Source organism: Cucurbita pepo, chromosome LG15, assembly GCF_002806865.2.
Source record: "Cucurbita pepo subsp. pepo cultivar mu-cu-16 chromosome LG15, ASM280686v2, whole genome shotgun sequence".
Taxonomy (NCBI): Eukaryota; Viridiplantae; Streptophyta; class Magnoliopsida; order Cucurbitales; family Cucurbitaceae; genus Cucurbita; species Cucurbita pepo.
In genome coordinates this window covers 7,857,608-7,877,066 of record NC_036652.1, presented here as the reverse complement: position 1 = coordinate 7,877,066, position 19,459 = coordinate 7,857,608, and the positions used below count along the sequence as shown (strand labels likewise).

Genomic DNA, 19,459 nt, shown 5'->3' with positions numbered 1-19,459 from the left:
AATCCTCAAAACCGTCTCACAAACAAGAAATATCCTCATAATTAGTAAGATACTACTCGTACATTATCGGTTATATCAACAAATATCCAAGAATAATATAAGATTAAAAATTATTTACTATGAAACCATAGTAAAAATGAAGAAGAAAGTAGAGTACAGCTGGGTGAAAATAAACAAATTAAAACAAAAACAGAGTGGGGGGAGACATTGTCTTCACGTATTTGTCTTTTGTGTGTTTACGTAGGTGCATGAGTGTAAGGTAAGTGCTAGCTGGAATGGTACTACCCCTTGTACCTTCCCTTACCCTATCCCCTCCCCATTTTCAATTTTTTAATCAAACAACATCCTCCACATTTTCGCCAGAAATTATTGGACGAGTCTTTTAATGTCTCAACACTTCTGTACCATTAAATCAAAGAAATTATAATATTGTTTCAAATTTGTATATAGATATTAAGAAACATTAAAAAATTTAAATCTGCATCCAATATTATAAATATGACAGCAACAATAGACAGAAGGAGGAAAATGAGAAGGTCCCCTCTTGGCTTGTCTTACTTTAAAAAAGCTTACCAAAAAGTTGTTTTAAATTTTTCTCTTTTAATTTCTTCTTCTAAATTGTATATATCATTTTAGTTCATCTTCATAAATTTTTTGGCTCTTTCTCCAATTATCCAAAAACGAAAAAAATGTTTGTGAAAATGTTAATGATTTTAAACAAACAAAAAATCAACAAACCTATAAAATAGACATTAATTAAGGGTGACGAATGAAATAGACAACAAAAAGGTTATATAAATTAACATATAAACTATAAACTAATATACCAAAAAATCGAGTATCAGTTTGAATATAACTAAACTAGTTAAGATATGTACCTTCGGTCAAGAGTACAAACGTTCAAATTTCTCCATCCCGAGAGTTGAGCTAAAAGAAAAAAACATTAATTTAAATATTGAAAAGAAAATCAATATAAAATAAGAAAAATATGAAAGTATGGATATTTAAGGGTGAGGGGAGTGTAGGATTGGATTTGCATCTTATCATATGGTATAAAAAAATAGAAAAAAATGTTGAACATTTATTTAATGTACACAAGATTTGAAGGAATCATTTAGGAGAGTGACTTTACAACTGTTACTGTCCCAAACATAATGTGAAATAACTTTAATCATGCAAGCTGGAGAGAAAAAAATGACTATTCCATGACCCACAAAAAGAAGAAACACTATGCTCCACCCAAAATTCTCTCTCTCCGTCACAGACCAATAAAAGATCGCCACGTGGAAGAGAGAACTCCCTTGCCCTTTGGATTATAGGTACAGCCCTAAACTTTTAGGTAACTTCGGCAAAAGCCAATCCCGTATGACCCAATTCAAAATTTTGCCTTTATTTGGACAGGCTGGCATGTTGATGGCTACTGACGTGTCATGGACTAGAAAATATATTTATTGCATTGTACGAAATTATCTTCGGAAAATAAAATAAATAAAAAGAAATAAGGAAATTAGATAGCTTTTTCTTTATAAAAATCCCGTAGCCGCAAATGGAGGTAAGATATCAAGAAACTTTAATAATTTCATATTACTGATAATTGTATTCACCTGCACGTGATTTATTATTTTACTAAAGGGTGTTATATTATTTTCAATTATTAATGGTTTAATTACATAGTAGATGTAACGGATAAATACAGGCTATGGGAACGCAATAAAAATAGAAATTTCTTTGAAATTAGACATGTTATAATTACTAAAGTACCTCTCCTTAATTTTTATGATTTTTTAGATGTTAAACTAAATTGAATAGGTTGAAAAAAAAAAAAAAAACTTAATTTGTAATTGTTTTTATTAAGTTCAAGAAAATGGGAAAGTAATGGTTCAAATCCTTAAATTTTCTTTTTGTCAATAATGTCTTATAAAAAAATATTATATATATTATGAAATGCTTTTAAAAATGTTTAATTAATGACAATTTTAAATTTTTTATAAATTTAAATTTTATGTTTAAAAACTCAAAATTTTGAAATTTGTGTTCAATAAATCTGTGAAATTTGCAAAAAATCAAAATTTTAAAAAAATTAGTAATTTTGAAAAATGAAAGATTAAATAAACATAAATATAAAAATACATATATAAAAATTGTAATTTAAACCAGTAAGATTTATGATAGAAAATATCTGAGGGATAACCTATGAAGAAAGAGGAAAAAAGGACGATGTGACAGAGAAGTTGGTAAAGCTACAGAGCGCAGTAGAAACAGGCTTTTAGGCTGTGAGCAGTTCCCCTTTGCTGAATAACTACTAAATATCAATAAACATCAGATTTTTTTTATTTGAATTATTTTACATTATTCATTAATTCTTTTAGTACAACATTATTCATTAATTATGTTGTGTAGATCTCCATTGTTTAATAGAGATTGGATTATGTGCAGTTGTTTATAATGGAAGGGATGTGTTCAAATTTTGGCATCTCAAGCTTCACAAAAATCCAATCACATTGCTAAGTTTGAGGTCATTTCAAAGATATTCGTTTTGGCTTTTGTGTTTTTTGAGATTGTGAAATTAGTCTTTTTAATCCAATCAATGTATTCAAATTTTTGAGTATAATCCTAGATATACTTATTTTCTCTTTTAAAAAACAGGGGGGGTGGCGTAAAGCAGGAGAGTAAGTACAGGCATGGGCATGGAGAAGGGATGATGACTTACCGTGCTTAATGATGTTGATGGCACTCTCAAAGTCAGTGGACGCTTCGTTCAGGAGCTTACCGGCTCTGCCTATTAATTGTATAATGCTCTAACTTCAGACCAAATAAGTGTCCACAGACAACACCAATTAATGGATGTTCTGTTCCTTTCCCTTGGACATCACTCTGGATTACCCAGTACTGCATCAAAAACAATCCAAAGTTTTCACGTGAATATTGTCTTAAATTTATCACTTCATATTAGGAACAGAAAATCTCTACAAACAGAGCACACAGCATATAAATTTTATATGTACTTCATGAACAAATTTTATAGTTCATCCATAAAAATAACAATGATCACCGGGGTGATCAGCTGATTTTGTATGAATCCTCATTGCAGAGCTACGGATCCTTGTCAACTATCGCTGCAATTTTGTGGCTAGATCGACGCCACCAGACACGAGTGACAGGAAAACGTGACTGATACTAGAATTGTGCAACTAAGCGACATTCAATGTGAGTGATGTTAGAACTTTTTTGCAACTCGCACTATGAACTTTAGTCTAATTTTGGACATGTGACACTTTTCTAAGGAGCAGGTTGAAAAATCTTAATTAATACCTAAAGAAGATCTCATAGAGCAAATAAGTCTTCCCGTTTTCATTTCTTTATTGTAAATAAACTTTAATATTGAACTGCTACATATAAAATGACTCATCCTATATTAAGCCTTGCACAATCACAAGGACACTTGCTGTATTCTAATTCACCAAATCTACGATAAACAGGCATGCATGCATAGAGAAACTAGGTGAAACAAACAAACTAACAACTAAATAAATATGAAGTTGGTGTCCAAATCAATGTACTTAAAATCCGCCCATGACATGCAGCATCTAATCCCTGCGTGATGACGACGATATCCATATGGAATTATATAGGCACGACAACTTTAAAAAAACTGGGTATGGCCTCACCAAAACTCAGTTAATTAAAGAGGAAAGAGATAATTTACAAACAAGAACTTCACTGTGAGAGCGGTCGGGGACCAAACCCCGACTGGAAGTGTAGCACAATTTAACAAGATAAAGGTCCCAGAGCCCAAGCCCTTTTGTGGGGTTTGAGATGCCAGGGCTCTAGAGAAATTTATCTTCTACCTCGAACAATACTTTCGAGCCGCAAATACCATGTTAGAGGAAGCGAAGGTCACGCTGGCGACAATGCATCTAGCCGACGATGCAAAATTATGGTGGAGGTTTGTACATGGACATTCAAGATGGTCGATGTATTGTGGACACTTGGGATAGCTTGAAACAAGAACTCCGCTCTCAGTTCTTCACAGGAAATGTCGAAGCCTCGTGGTCAATTCAGAAACATCGCAACACGAGACAAGGAAGTCAGTTAAAGTATTTATCTCCACCTAGGCAGATAAATAGCAAGGTTGATGTCATATCGGGGGCAAATTCGCCTACCACGAATGAATGTTATACGGCTTAATCCGAGCTAGCTGAATTCTACAGGCAGCAGCTAAATGACTTGTCAGTTGGGTTCATTAGGCCCACAAATACTATTGTTAGTGATCACCCAAGGGCTGGGGAGAGACACCAAGCCAACATCTCCATCGAAGGAGGGAGATAGAGACATACCTCTGTAACAACACATGGGTCGCGTATAAGTACCATCCAGACAAAGAAAGAGAAGGGTTGGTCGAAAGCATCGACCACGACAGTTTCAAGAAGAAGAGAGAGTTCTGATTAAGTTGAGGTCAGATCAACTCCAAGATCAAAGCAACAAAAGTCAAAGACGGGTGCGAAAATACTATGGATCAGTCGAAGTTATCCACAAGATCGGGAAGGCATCATATAGGATCCAATTGCGCCCATGGATGCAGACTAGCCCCTATTGTCCACGTCAATAACATAAAACATTACTCTCTCGACCCAGAAGACGTCAAGCACAGAGAGGCGACACGACCTCACACAAAGAAGAATAATCCCCAAGCAAAGGAAGTAGGAGAAACTTCGACTCAAGAGACGCCAATAGTCAACAAACCAAGTAGTTTTCGACAGTTCCTTACAGATTGGAAGAGACTCCACAACACTAAGTTCAGCTGGAAGCGCGTCGAAGAGACTTAAAGTCAGCCTCAACCTACAACACCGAGTTGTAAAGAATCAGTTGACAGAGACGTCAACCAATTGAGTGGGTCACAGTCATGCTTGTCCAAGGTAAAGTCAGCCTCAACCTACAACACCGAGTTGTAAAGAATCGGTTGATAGAGACATCAACCAATTGAGTGGGTCACAATCATGCTTGTCCAAGGCGTGTTGCCTATAGCCGCATGGCAGATGTCTCGGTCTTGCTTATCCAGAACGTGTTGTCCATGGTTGCATGCCCATTCTAAACCCCTTTTATATGCTTTCATCCTAGATAGACCTTGACCATTTCACATTTGGGTCAATACGGAGGTGTATGACCATTCACCAAAACCATGTCTACACTCGTCAAGGGTAAAATGTTCCAATACTATAAGGGGATATGACTAGTTGTCACTTCTTCCTACCATAAGTTATATGTTATTTAAGTCGTGGTATTTATTTATTTGCTTATAGTCATATAACGTTGCTTTCTTCAATTCGTTTTCAAATGTATTTCCTCGCTCACGTTTTCTAAACCTTTTTTCGCAATGTGACTCGAGGGCCAAACATAAGCCGACGTTGTCCGCGACGTCTGAATTTCTCACGACTGACTTGTTCGCTTGATTAAAAAAAGTGCCGCACAATCACTTTTCTTGCCTTTAACGGTGAAATTTAGGAACCAATAGCTGTTTTTGCCCCGTCGAAGTAGTGCATTAGGTAACACAATGTTACACAAGGGAAGTTTCACATGATGCCAATCTAAAAGCTTATAGAACTCACTTTCCTTGCCAACATGTCTTTGAAAACTCAATGCAAGAACACTAATAAAACCTAAATTCTCCAAAATCATAAGTTTGGAATGTGTAACCCTAGATTTCTATTAATCTAAAGTCGCTACCATCACCATCATCTATACTCTTATGCAGAATTAAATATTTAAAACTTTATCTTAAAACACATACTTCATCTTAAAACATTGTCATGGACTTACATGTTCGAAAACATCTTAAAACAACATAAAGGAATACTAAATAAAACAAGTAAATCATTAAAAGTGAAAACACCCTATACTAACTTAAAGACTAAGAAAATAAAATGCTACCAACCTATGCATGTGCCATGGTCTCTGATTGCGATGTCGTCATCAACCGTACAGGGGTGCCTTGCTTTTACCTTAAATAGAAGTAGCGCACGGCTTGAGTATTTTAAGAAATACTCAGTAAGTGACCCCACTATTGGGGTCAAGGAAATGCAAACACATACAACTCATGATTTAGGAACCTATCGTTAAAACTATCATAGAGGTGGCCTCTAGTCCGGACAAAATTGAATGTGTAGTACTTCCCTACACACAACCCACGTGCGAGTGTGGATCGATCCCAGGCGGTTCGCACCCTCCTTGGACCCATCATAGTTGAGCTAGCTGCCCGTAGCGACGTCCAGAGGTCAGTAGACCCCTGAGTGTCATGTGAGGTATCACAATCGCACTCTTGCGATAGCGAACAAGTCAGTCGTGAGTGCTGCACAATTGCTGTCCCACTACCGCAAGAGTGCGATTGTGACACCTCGCATGACACTCAAGGGTCTGCTGACCTCTGGACGTCGCTACGGACAGAGCTAGCTCAACTATGATGGGTCCAAGGAGGGTGCAAACTACTTGGAGATCCACACTTGCACGTGGGTTGTGTGTAGGGAAGTACAACACATCCAATTTTGTCCGGACTGGAGGCCACCCCTATGATGGTTCTAACGATAAGTCCCTAGATCATGAGTTGTATGTGTTTGTATTTTCCTGACCCCAATAGTGGGGTCACTTACTGAGTATTTCTTAAAATACTCAAGCCGTGTGCTACTTCTATTTGAGGTGAAGGCAAGGCACCCTTGTACGGTTGATGACGACATCACAATCAGAGACCATGGCACATGCATAGGATAGTAGCATTTTATTTCTTAGTCTTAGGTTAATACAAGGTGTTTTCACCTTTAATGGTTTACTTGTTTTATTTAGTATTCCTTTATGTTGTTTTAAGATGTTTTCGAACACCTAAGTCCATGAAAGTGTTTTAAGATGAAGTATGTGTTTTAAGATGAAGTTTTAAATATTTAATTCCGCATAAGAGTGTAGATGATGGTAACGGTAGCGACTTTAGATTAATACAAATCTAGGGTCGTTACACGTTCCAAGCTGATGATTTTGGAGAATTTGGGTTTTATTAGTGTTCATTAGCATTGAGTTTTCAAAGAAATGTTTAACTTGGCATTGAAATGTGAGTTCCATAAGCTTTCAGATTGGCATCATGTGAAACTTCCCTTGTGCAACATCGCGTTATCTAATGCGTTACTTTGACAGGTTAGAAACTTAGCGTTAAAGGCAAGAAAAGTGAATTCCATAAGCTTTCAGATTGGCGTCCTGTGAAATTTCCCTTGTGTAACATTGTGTTATCTAATGCGTTTTATAATTTTTATGCATGTTTTGTCCTCTTTTAAGTCTTTTTCGTGTTAAATATTTTAGATTTGAAAGTCTATTTGTGCACCATAGTTTTGCTTAGTTTCATCAAATTTTCACAAGTGGGATCGAATTTTTATCATTTACTACCTAGGATTATGTACGTTTGTGTAGTGTTGTGTAGTGAGTTTTTGCACAACAATTTCCAACCAAAGGCAATCAAAGCTATTGCTAAATTGACCCAAAGCAAATGAAAATGCAAATGCAAAGAGGGACGCAAAAGAATCCGAACATCGCATGTGAACAGAAAGAAAAACAATTACAAAACAAAACGAAACGTACCTCAACAACTCCAGGAAATTTGAGTCCCATTTCAGCAGCTAGCTGCGGAGTGCTGGCCAAGTAAATAGAAGCCTAGTTCTTGCTGCCGAATAATGTTACTTTATTAAGAGAGCACCCATCAACTTCCAAATTTTATGTTCCAATTCCCTCAACCTCATGAGTGGAGAATTTCTTCTACAGATATCCACTTGCGCCCTCCTCCAAAAGTTTACCATGTCGTCTACACCTAAAGCAGACATTATATGCATATGTGAAATGAAAATCTCAGTTTCTACAAGCTTCACAATACCATAAGGGCATGCTGTACCTCCTTACAGGCCTTTGTGAAGGGTTCTCTGCTTCAGATACAGATGCAAGAAGATCGCCAGTTACTTGAGACCCCATCTAGTGTATCCTCTTTTTCCAAGCTTCAGTAGTATAGCAACCATAAGAAGCCTGACTCTCAATTTGCTTGAAGAGACTCGATAGCTCGATACCAGTACCATCAAGTTGCTTCTATTCAGAGAGATAATTAAACAAAAGCATTCTGGACAAAAGCAAATCATAACTCGCAGAAGAAAAATATCACAGAGCATAAGCAACACTCCAGATCATACACACAACTCATAAAGAAAATTACGAATATAAAGATTTTACATATATAAGAAGACAACTAAAATATCAGAAAAGCTTCAATACTGTCAGAAACTGCTAAAAGAAATATCACCTTGAGCTTTTATTATTTGATAACGGAAACATCGGTATTTGGTTGGTGGTTCCAAAGTTGTAACTATATCAAGCTTTGGCTGTCTTTATCACCGACCAAGCAAATCCCCTTATTCACTAACTTTATTTTTGCTGTACCTTATTTCTGGATTCTTCACTTTTCCATGTCCTTCATTCAAATTCTATCCTACTTTCTCATGGCATAAAACATCCTTTTTGTTGGTACAAATATAAGCTTTTTCAAATCTCCAATTTGAACAAACTTCCGTTTTCGATTTTAACGTTTATGAAAGCGAATAGTCTTTTATCCACCGTTCTCATACTTTAACCACAATTCTCTTATCCAAACTTATCTTACTTCCATTCTTACATACATAACCATCGCAAACTAAAAATATCCAAGCAGATTGTCCATTAACAAATTTATAGAACAAATACAATTTAACTTTTCTTTATCACCAATCAGTTAAGCAAATCCTTTTGTTTTAATGCTTCCTTCATATAAAATTTCACACATCGTTTTTTTTATCCCTTATTCCTTGATTCCAACAATTCTACACTTTTTCGTGTCCTTGATTCAACTTTTTTTCTACTTCTCATGGCATATGACATCCTTTTTTGTTGGTTAAAAAATAAGCTTTTCAAATCTCCAATTTAACCAAACTTCCATTTTCGACTCTAACGTTTATGAATGTGAATAATAGTCCTTCATCCACCATTCTCATACCTTTACCCACGGTTCTCTTATCAAAACTTATCTTCCTTCCTTATATACATGACTATCACAAATTAAATATGTCCAAAAGATTGTCCATTAACGAACTTATAGATAAATACAATTTAACATTTCTTTATCACCAACCAATTAAGCAAACCCTTTTATTCTAGTGCTTCCTTCCTCTACAATTTCACACACATCGTTTTTCGATCCCTTGTTCCTCATTTCAAAAATTCTTCACTTTTCCATGTCCTTGATTAAATTCTTTCCTACTCTCATGGCATATGACATCCTATTTCTTGGTTCCAAAATAAGCATTTCAAATTTTCAATTTAAATAAACTTCCATTCCCGGTTTAACGTTTATGAAAGTGAACAGTCATTTATCCACCATTCTCATACATTTACCGACAATTAACTTATCCAAACTTATCTCCTTCCTTCTTGACATACATAACCACGCCACACTAAAAATATGTCTAAAAGATTGTCCATTAACGAACTTATAGACCAAATACAATTTAACAATTCTTTATCACCAACCAATTAAGCAAATCCTCCTGTTCTAGTCCTTCCTTTCTCGTTTTGTTATCCCTTATTCCATGATTCCAACAATTTTTCACTTTTTCATGCTCTTGATTCAAATTCTTTCCTACTTCTCATGGCATATGACATCCTCTTGCTTGGTTCCAAAACAAACTTTTCAAATATCAAATTTAAATAAACTTCCGTTTTCGCCTCTGATGTTTATGAAAGCGAATAGTCCTTCATCCACCATTTTCATACTGTTGCCCGAAATTCCCTAATCCAAATTTATCATTCTTCCTTCATTACATACCTACATAACAATAAAAAATTAAAAATATCCAAAAAATTGTTCATTGACGAACTTATAGACAAAATACAATTTAACTTTACTTTATCACCAACCAATAAAGCAAATCCACTTATTCCGGTGCTTCTTTCCTCTAAAATTCCACAAACGTCGTTTTGCTATCCTTTATTTCTTGATTCCAATAATTCTTCAGTTTGTCAAATCCTTCATTTAAACTCTTTCCTACTTCTCATGGCATATGACATCCTATTTTTTGGTTCCAAAATAAGCTTTTCAAATCTCTAATTTGAACAAACATACGGCAATTCTTCGCTTCCTTACATACGTAACCATTACAAACTAAACATAACCAAAAGATTGTCCATTATCGAACAAATAGACCAAATACAATTAAACTTTCCTTTATCACCAACAAATTAAGCAAATCTTTTTATTCGCTTCCTCTAAAATTACACAAACTTTCTTTTGAGATCCATTATTCCTTGATTCCAACAATTCTTCACTTTTCCATATTCTTGATATAAATTCTTTCCTACTTCTCATGGCATATGACATCCTATATCTTGGTTCCAAAATAAGCTTTTCGAATCTTCAATTTAAAGAAACTTCCATTTTCAGTTCCAACGTTTTGAATAGTCTTTTATCCACCTTTCTCATACTTTTAGCCACCATTCTCTTATTCAAACTTATCTACCTTCCTTACCTACATAACCATCACAAACTAAAAATATCCAAAAGATTGTGCATTAACGAACTGATAGACCAAATAGAATTTAACTTTTCCTCATCACCAAATCAAATCAAAATCTTATGACAATTTACAACAATCTCCACTTTGTCATAAGATCTCCAAGTTAATAAATGAGCTGGTTGCTACCACATCAACGCACTACTCCTTTCNTTCTTGGTTCCAACAATTCTTCACTTTTCCTTATCCTGGATATAAATTCTTTCCTACTTCTCATGCCATATGACATCCTATTTCTTGGTTCCAAAATAAGCTTTTCGAATCTCCAATTTGAACAAACTTCCATTTTCGGATCATAACCTTTTGAATAGTCCTATATCCACCATTCTCATACTTTTACCCACAATAATCTTATCCAAACTTATCTTTCTTCCTTCCTTACATACATAACCATCACAAACTAAAAACATCCAAAAGATTGTCCATTAACGAACTTATAGACCAAATAGAATTTAACTTTTCCTTATCACCAAACAATTAAGCAAATACTTTTCTTCGAGTGCTTCCTTCCTCTAAAATTCCACAAACTTTCATTTGAGATCCCTTATTCCTTGATTCCAACAATTCTTCACTTTTCCTTTTCCTTGATATAAATTCTTTCCTACTTCTCATGGCATATGACATCCTATTTCTTAGTTCCAAAATAAGCTTTTCGAATCTCCAATTTGAACAAACTTCCATTTTCAGTTCTTAACCTTTTGAATAGTCCTATATCTCCTCCATTCTCATACTTTTACGCACAATTCTCTTATCCAAACTTATCTTCCTTGCTTCCTTGCATACATAACCATCACAAACTAAAAATATCCAAAAGATTGTGCATTAACGAACTTATAGATCAAATAGAATTTAACTTTTCCTTATCACCAACCAATTAAGCAAATCCTTTTATTCGAGTGCTTCCTTCCTCTAAAATTCCACAAACTTTCTTTTGAGATCCCTTATTCCTTGATTCCAACAATTCTTCACTTTTCCATATCCTTGATATAAATTCTTTCCTACTTCTCATGGCATATGACATCCTATTTCTTGGTTCCAAAATAAGTTTTTCGAATCTCCAATTTGAACAAACTTCCATTTTCAGTTCTTAACCTTTTGAATAGTCCTATATCTCCTCCATTCTCATACTTTTACGCACAATTCTCTTATCCAAACTTATCTTCCTTGCTTCCTTGCATACATAACCATCACAAACTAAAAATATCCAAAAGATTGTGCATTAACGAACTTATAGACCAAATAGAATTTAACTTTTCCTTATCACCAACCAATTAAGCAAATCCTTTTATTCGAGTGCTTCCTTCCTCTAAAATTCCACAAACTTTCTTTTGAGATCCCTTATTCCTTGATTCCAACAATTCTTCACTTTTCCTTTTCCTTGATATAAATTCTTTCCTACTCCTCATGGCATATGACATCCTATTTCTTAGTTCCAAAATAAGCTTTTCGAATCTCCAATTTGAACAAACTTCCATTTTCAGTTCTTAACCTTTTGAATAGTCCTATATCTCCTCCATTCTCATACTTTTACGCACAATTCTCTTATCCAAACTTATCTTCCTTGCTTCCTTGCATACATAACCATCACAAACTAAAAATATCCAAAAGATTGTGCATTAACGAACTTATAGACCAAATAGAATTTAACTTTTCCTTATCACCAACCAATTAAGCAAATCCTTTTATTCGAGTGCTTCCTTCCTCTAAAATTCCACAAACTTTCTTTTGAGATCCCTTATTCCTTGATTCCAATAATTCTTCACTTTTCCATATCCTTGATATAAATTCTTTCCTACTTCTCATGGCATATGACATTCTATTTCTAGGTTCCAAAATAAGCTTTTAGAATCTTCAATTTGAACAAACTTTCATTTTCGGTTCTTAACCTTTTGAATAGTCCTTTATCCACCATTCTCATACTTTTACCCACAATAATCTTATCCAAACTTATCTTTCTTCCTTCCTTACTTACATAACCATCACAAACTAAAAACATCCAAAAGATTGTACATTAACGAACTTATAGACCAAATACAATTTAACTTTTCCTTATCACCAACCAATTAAGCAAATCTTTTTATTCGAGTGCTTCCTTCCTCTAAAATTCCACAAACTTTCATTTGAGATCCCTTATTCCTTGATTCCAACAATTCTTCACTTTTCCTTTTCCTTGATATAAATTCTTTCCTACTCCTCATGGCATATGACATCCTATTTCTTAGTTCCAAAATAAGCTTTTCGAATCTCCAATTTGAACAAACTTCCATTTTCAGTTCTTAACCTTTTAAATAGTCCTATATCTCCTCCATTCTCATACTTTTACGCACAATTCTCTTATCCAAACTTATCTTCCTTGCTTCCTTGCATACATAACCATCACAAACTAAAAATATCCAAAAGATTGTGCATTAACGAACTTATAGATCAAATAGAATTTAATTTTTCCTTATCACCAAACAATTAAGCAAATCCTTTTATTCGAGTGCTGCCTTCCTCTAAAATTCCAAAAACTTTTTTTTGAGATCCCTTATTCCTTGATTCCAACAATTCTTCACTTTCTATATCCTTGATATAAATTCTTTCCTACTTCTCATGGCATATGACATCCTATTTCAGGGTTCCAAAATAAACTTTTCGAATCTCCAATTTGAACAAACTTCCATTTTCGGTTCTTCACCTTTTGAATAGTCCTATATCTACCATTCTCATACTTTTACCCACAATAATCTTATCCAAACTTATCTTCCCTCCTTCCTTACATACATAACCATCACAAACTAAAAATATCCAAAAGATTATCCATTAACGAACTTATAGACCAAATCGAATTTAACTTTTCCATATCACCAACCAATTTAGCAAATCCTTTTATTCGAGTGCTTCCTTCCTCTAAAATTCCACAATCTTTCTTCAGAGATCCCTTATTCCTTGATTCCAACAACTCTTCACTTTTCCATATCCTTTATATAAATTCTTTCCTACTTCTCATGGCATATGACATCCTATTTCTAGGTTCCAAAATAAGCTTTTTGAATCTCCAATTTGAACAAACTACCATTTTCGGTTCTTAACCTTTTGAATAGTCCGTTATCCACCATTCTCATACTTTTACCCCTAATTCTCTTATCCAAACTTATCTTCCTTGCTTCCTTGCATACATAACCATCACAAACTAAAAATATCCAAAAGATTGTCCATTAACGAACTTATAGACCAAATAGAATTTAACTTTTCCTTATCACCAACCAATTAAGCAAATCCTTTTATTCGAGTGCTTCCTTCCTCTAAAATTCCACAAACTTTCTTTTGAGATCCCTTATTCCTTGATTCCAACAATTCTTCACTTTTCCATATCCTTGATATAAATTCTTTCCTACTTCTCATGGCATATGACGTCCTATTTCTTGGTTCCAAGATAAGTTTTTCGAATCTCCAATTTGAACCAACTTCCATTTTCGGTTCTTAACCTTTTGAATTGTCCTATATCCACCATTCTCATACTTTTACCCATAATTCTCTTATCCAAACTTATCTTTCTTGCTTCCTTGCATACATAACCATCACAAACTAAAAATATCCAAAAGATTGTGCATTAACGAACTTATAGACCAAATAGAATTTAACTTTTCCTTATCACCAACCAATTAAGCAAATCCTTTTATTCGAGTGCTTCCTTCCTCTAAAATTCCACAAACTTTCTTTTGAGATCCCTTATTCCTTGATTCCAACAATTCTTCACTTTTCCATATCCTTGATATAAATTCTTTCCTACTTCTCATGGCATATGACGTCCTATTTCTTGGTTCCAAGATAAGTTTTTCGAATCTCCAATTTGAACCAACTTCCATTTTCGGTTCTTAACCTTTTGAATTGTCCTATATCCACCATTCTCATACTTTTACCCATAATTCTCTTATCCAAACTTATCTTTCTTGCTTCCTTGCATACATAACCATCACAAACTAAAAATATCCAAAAGATTGTGCATTAACGAACTTATAGACCAAATAGAATTTAACTTTTCCTTATCACCAACCAATTAAGCAAATCCTTTTATTCGAGTGCTTCCTTCCTCTAAAATTCCACAAACTTTCTTTTGAGATCCCTTATTCCTTGATTCCAACAATTCTTCACTTTTCCATATCCTTGATATAAATTCTTTCCTACTTCTCATGGCATATGACGTCCTATTTCTTGGTTCCAAGATAAGTTTTTCGAATCTCCAATTTGAACCAACTTCCATTTTCGGTTCTTAACCTTTTGAATTGTCCTATATCCACCATTCTCATACTTTTACCCATAATTCTCTTATCCAAACTTATCTTTCTTGCTTCCTTGCATACATAACCATCACAAACTAAAAATATCCAAAAGATTGTGCATTAACGAACTTATAGACCAAATAGAATTTAACTTTTCCTTATCACCAACCAATTAAGAAAATCCTTTTATTCGAGTGCTTCCTTCTCTAAAATTCCAAAAACTTTTTTTTGAGATCCCTTATTCCTTGATTCCAACCATTCTTCACTTTTCCATATCCTTGATGTAAATTCTTTCATACTTCTCATGTATTAACTCCTATTTCTTGGTTCCAAAATAAGCTTTTCGAATCTTCAATTTGAACCAACTTCCATTTTCGGTTCTAACATTTTGAATAGTCCTTTATCCACCATTCTCATACTTTTACCCACAATTCTCTAATCCAAACTTATCTTCCTTCCTTGCATACATAACCATCATAACCATTAACAAACTTATAGACCAAATAGAATTTAACTTTTCCTTATCACCAACCAATTAAGCAAATCCTTTTATTCGAGTGCTTCCTTCCTCTAAAATTTCACAAACTTTCTTTTGAGATCCCTTATTCCTTGATTCCAACAATTCTTCACTTTTCCATATTCTTGATATAAATTCTTTCCTACTTCTCATGGCATATGACATCCTATTTCTTGGTTCCAAAATAAGCTTTTCGAATCTCCAATTTGAACAAACTTCCATTTTCAGTTCTTAACCTTTTGAATAGTCCTATATCTCCTCCATTCTCATACTTTTACGCACAATTCTCTTATCCAAACTTATCTTCCTTGCTTCCTTGCATACATAACCATCACAAACTAAAAATATCCAAAAGATTGTCCATTAACGAACTTATAGACCAAATAGAATTTAACTTTTCCTTATCACCAACCAATTAAGCAAATCCTTTTATTCGAGTGCTTCCTTCCTCTAAAATTCCACAAACTTTCTTTTGAGATCCCTTATTCCTTGATTCCAATAATTCTTCACTTTTCCATATCCTTGATATAAATTCTTTCCTACTTCTCATGGCATATGACATTCTATTTCTAGGTTCCAAAATAAGCTTTTAGAATCTTCAATTTGAACAAACTTTCATTTTCGGTTCTTAACCTTTTGAATAGTCCTTTATCCACCATTCTCATACTTTTACCCACAATAATCTTATCCAAACTTATCTTTCTTCCTTCCTTACTTACATAACCATCACAAACTAAAAACATCCAAAAGATTGTACATTAACGAACTTATAGACCAAATACAATTTAACTTTTCCTTATCACCAACCAATTAAGCAAATCTTTTTATTCGAGTGCTTCCTTCCTCTAAAATTCCACAAAATTTCATTTGAGATCCCTTATTCCTTGATTCCAACAATTCTTCACTTTTTCTTTTCCTTGATATAAATTCTTTCCTACTTCTCATGGCATATGACATCCTATTTCTTGGTTCCAAAATAAGCTTTTCGAATCTCCAATTTGAACAAACTTCCATTTTCGGTTCTTAACCTTTTGAATAGTCCTATATCTCCTCCATTCTCATACTTTTACCCACAATTTTTTTTTTTTTTTTTTTTTTTTTTTTTTTTTTTTTTTTTTTTTTTTTTTTTTTTTTGTGTTCCTCTTGTATTCTTTCATTTGATCTCAATGAAAGCTTCATTTTTCTTTTAAAAAAACTATTCCCAACTACCTAAAACACTCATAAAACAAAAGATGTCATTTAATTCTTTACTCATGAACCTCTTTCAACTTTAACATTCATTACAATTCTTTGTTGTAGTTTAACCATGTACTCTTGAAACAAAAAACATGATACCAGTATAGCACCAGGAACAGCAGAAAAGAAAAGAAAAAAAAAAGATATAATAAAAAGTAAAAATAGGAAACTAACCTTATTAGAGCCACAACATTGCCAACAAAGTAATTCCTGTGAGAACTAGGTTGCACATATGTAGTTCATGATGTCAAATAGAAAATTTCTTACGTGAAGGAGTGTTGAAAGTAGCAACCGGAGTTGGATACCTTGTAGAATGCCCTCATCTTTATTATCTCCATCCATGTGCTCCACCTCCATCTGAAATTTTCATAGTTACCAATCAAAATCTTCTCCATTAGCAAAGGAAATACGAGCAATAATGCCAAACCAATGAGATATGGATAATTTGAAACCATTGTGAGTGAACATTAACCGTTTTTTTTTTGTAGAAGTTTAACCCACTGATTCTAGCTTGTCTTAGGAATAATCTTAGATAATATTTGCATTAGCCAAACTTGGTATGCCTATCTATAATTTTTGTGCACATAGTTAAATAAGCACCAAATATCAACTTTGAAAATTTTTCATCAAGAATTAAATCATTTTATTGCATATGCATAAAATCAACATGGTTGATCGTGAATAATTTCTAGTGTTCTTCAATTGCCAAATCTCATTCAAACATTTTTGCACCTTGTTAGGTGACTTGCAGTCATATAATTTCCAATGAATCAAGCTAGTAAGAGATAGGTGACTTGCAGTCATATAATTTCCAATGAAGCAAGTAAGAGACAAAAAAATTCTTAAGCAACAACATAAAACATACTTTCTGGAAATTTCATCGTTTTAAATTCACTCACATCAGATGCTTGTATCTTTTTTAGACTCTACCTTTTCCTCTTCAGCAGACCAAATTCTCTCTTAGACTTTGCCATTTTCCTCTTCAGCTGATCAAACTCTTTCTTCTACCTTTAAAAGAAATAATAAGGTACAGAAAATGTCAAAAAGTTTTAACTCGTAAACTTAATAGAAAATAAAACAAAATTTGTCCTTCATTTTGCAGGGCTAATTCACACATTGAAAATATAAAACAGCGAAAACTGAATGTTGTTCAAATTGGTAAAACATTTGTCTATGGAAGAATCTGCATATATCACACTTGATAACTTAATCAGAGGATGTTATCATGTCATATAACTTAATCAGAGGATGTTTTTGGGAGGGGGAAGAGAAACTGAGTTTAATTGAAGTAATGAAATGTACACAAAAGGGAGAGGAAGCCTTCCAAATGCTGTGGTAAAACATTTTTAGCTAGGCTTTCCATTTTTCTTATCTAGTTGGTAGGTCAACATCCTTGTTGCCAGCTGAAACCTAAGAATTAGTAGCATTGCCAGACATGTTTCAAGCAATATTTTGTGATCCCTTCTTACTTGACATAATCCAAACAGAGGTAACATCTAAAGAAGCTAAAGCTACAATACACAACTTCACAGCCAACAAATAATACATAAAATAAAATAAAATAAACCTTCAAAACAACAATTACTTCCCACGACCCCGAAAACTTAAATTCAACTTCACAGGCTTGGGCTGGGAATCATACCAGTATTCCTAGCAGATGCGAAATCCAACCGGCATCAATGACAAGACCAACTGCTTTTCTGTTGTCCAAGCAATCACTTCATCAAGAGCAACTGCATTGTTCTTCCCCTCTCTGTTACTGGAACAGATCTCACTGACATAAGAGTTCGTCGTCCTGCTCTCTTCTGCCAACACATAAATTTTAATATCAGGTTTGTCCCTTGGCTCCTCACACAATGAAGAGATAGAAGATGACGGAGAATGAAACGAAGAGTCCAAGATAATAATCACGTAACCATAGGAGCAATGAACCTACTAAAAACGCCCTAATCCTCCGTAATCGAAACCACGAAAGATACAGAGAGTGTCGATAAAAACGAAAAATCCCTTGATTAACCTCTGAAGTTCTCCAAGAAACCCCTAAATCGGAATAGCCAGCCGTACACTTAAAATTTCAAACCCAGGACAGAATAGTCAAGATCGAACTACCTATGCTTAATCAAAGAGTTTAGGATAGCGATTACATACAGTTCCAGAGGCAAGTGTGAGCTGAGAATACGAAAGCCGAAGCGGAGTGGAAGTGACATGAACGCCGAAAAACGAGGCCGTATTTCGAAATATGAACTTCACCGTCGAATTCATCATCGCCAGATCAGTCGCACACTTCTGAAAAATCCGCCCCCGCTTGGATCACGAACTTGTCGAAGAAAATACCCTGCCAACAGAAAACAGAGTGCGAGTGAGGCTCGAGTGGAACGAATGCGAATCCCGTGACGAACAGAATAGCCAGCCGTACATTACCTCTATTTTTCATCACCGAGACGAGTCGAGAAACTTCTTTCGATTCTTCTCTCTCTCTTCCTCCGATTGCCTGGTAATGATCTAGCGTTTGATTTCGGCAACGAACACTCAAAAGAGAAGAGGCCGTTGATGGAGCGCTCTGATTCTAGCGGGAAAGCCATAAGCAAGCCACTCCAGATGCCTTGGCCACGCGGGAGCTGCACAACGAAATATGTCCGTTGATTTTGCCCCGCTACCGCTAATATTTAGCATTTATTATCTATTTAGATACCCGTTAGGCCCGTTACTAAAATATAAAATTAGAATTAGCATTTTCTTCTTATTTTTCCATTTTTAATATTTAGGTTTGTGTTTTTACCATTTTTTTTTTTTTTTTTTAACACTTGCATTTCTCTAAGAATTCT

At 34.4% G+C, this 19,459-nt stretch overlaps 1 long non-coding RNA gene across 2 annotated transcripts; it reads right to left on the bottom strand.

The window, feature by feature from the left end:
* Nucleotides 1-1,061: 1,061 nt before the first annotated feature.
* On the bottom strand, nt 1,062-19,278 carry LOC111811853. 2 transcript variants are annotated; one of them, XR_002817614.1, is made up of 9 exons: nt 19,056-19,278; nt 18,783-18,969; nt 18,277-18,439; nt 17,565-17,642; nt 16,809-16,991; nt 7,922-8,109; nt 7,615-7,840; nt 2,711-2,889; nt 1,062-1,402 (listed from the first exon to the last, which is right to left on the bottom strand). It is a non-coding gene; the product is annotated as an uncharacterized LOC111811853 (long non-coding RNA). The 2 variants fall into 2 exon arrangements; XR_002817613.1 differs by lacking the exon at nt 1,062-1,402 and having other exon boundaries at nt 2,571-2,889.
* Between the last annotated feature and the right edge of the window lie 181 nt (nt 19,279-19,459).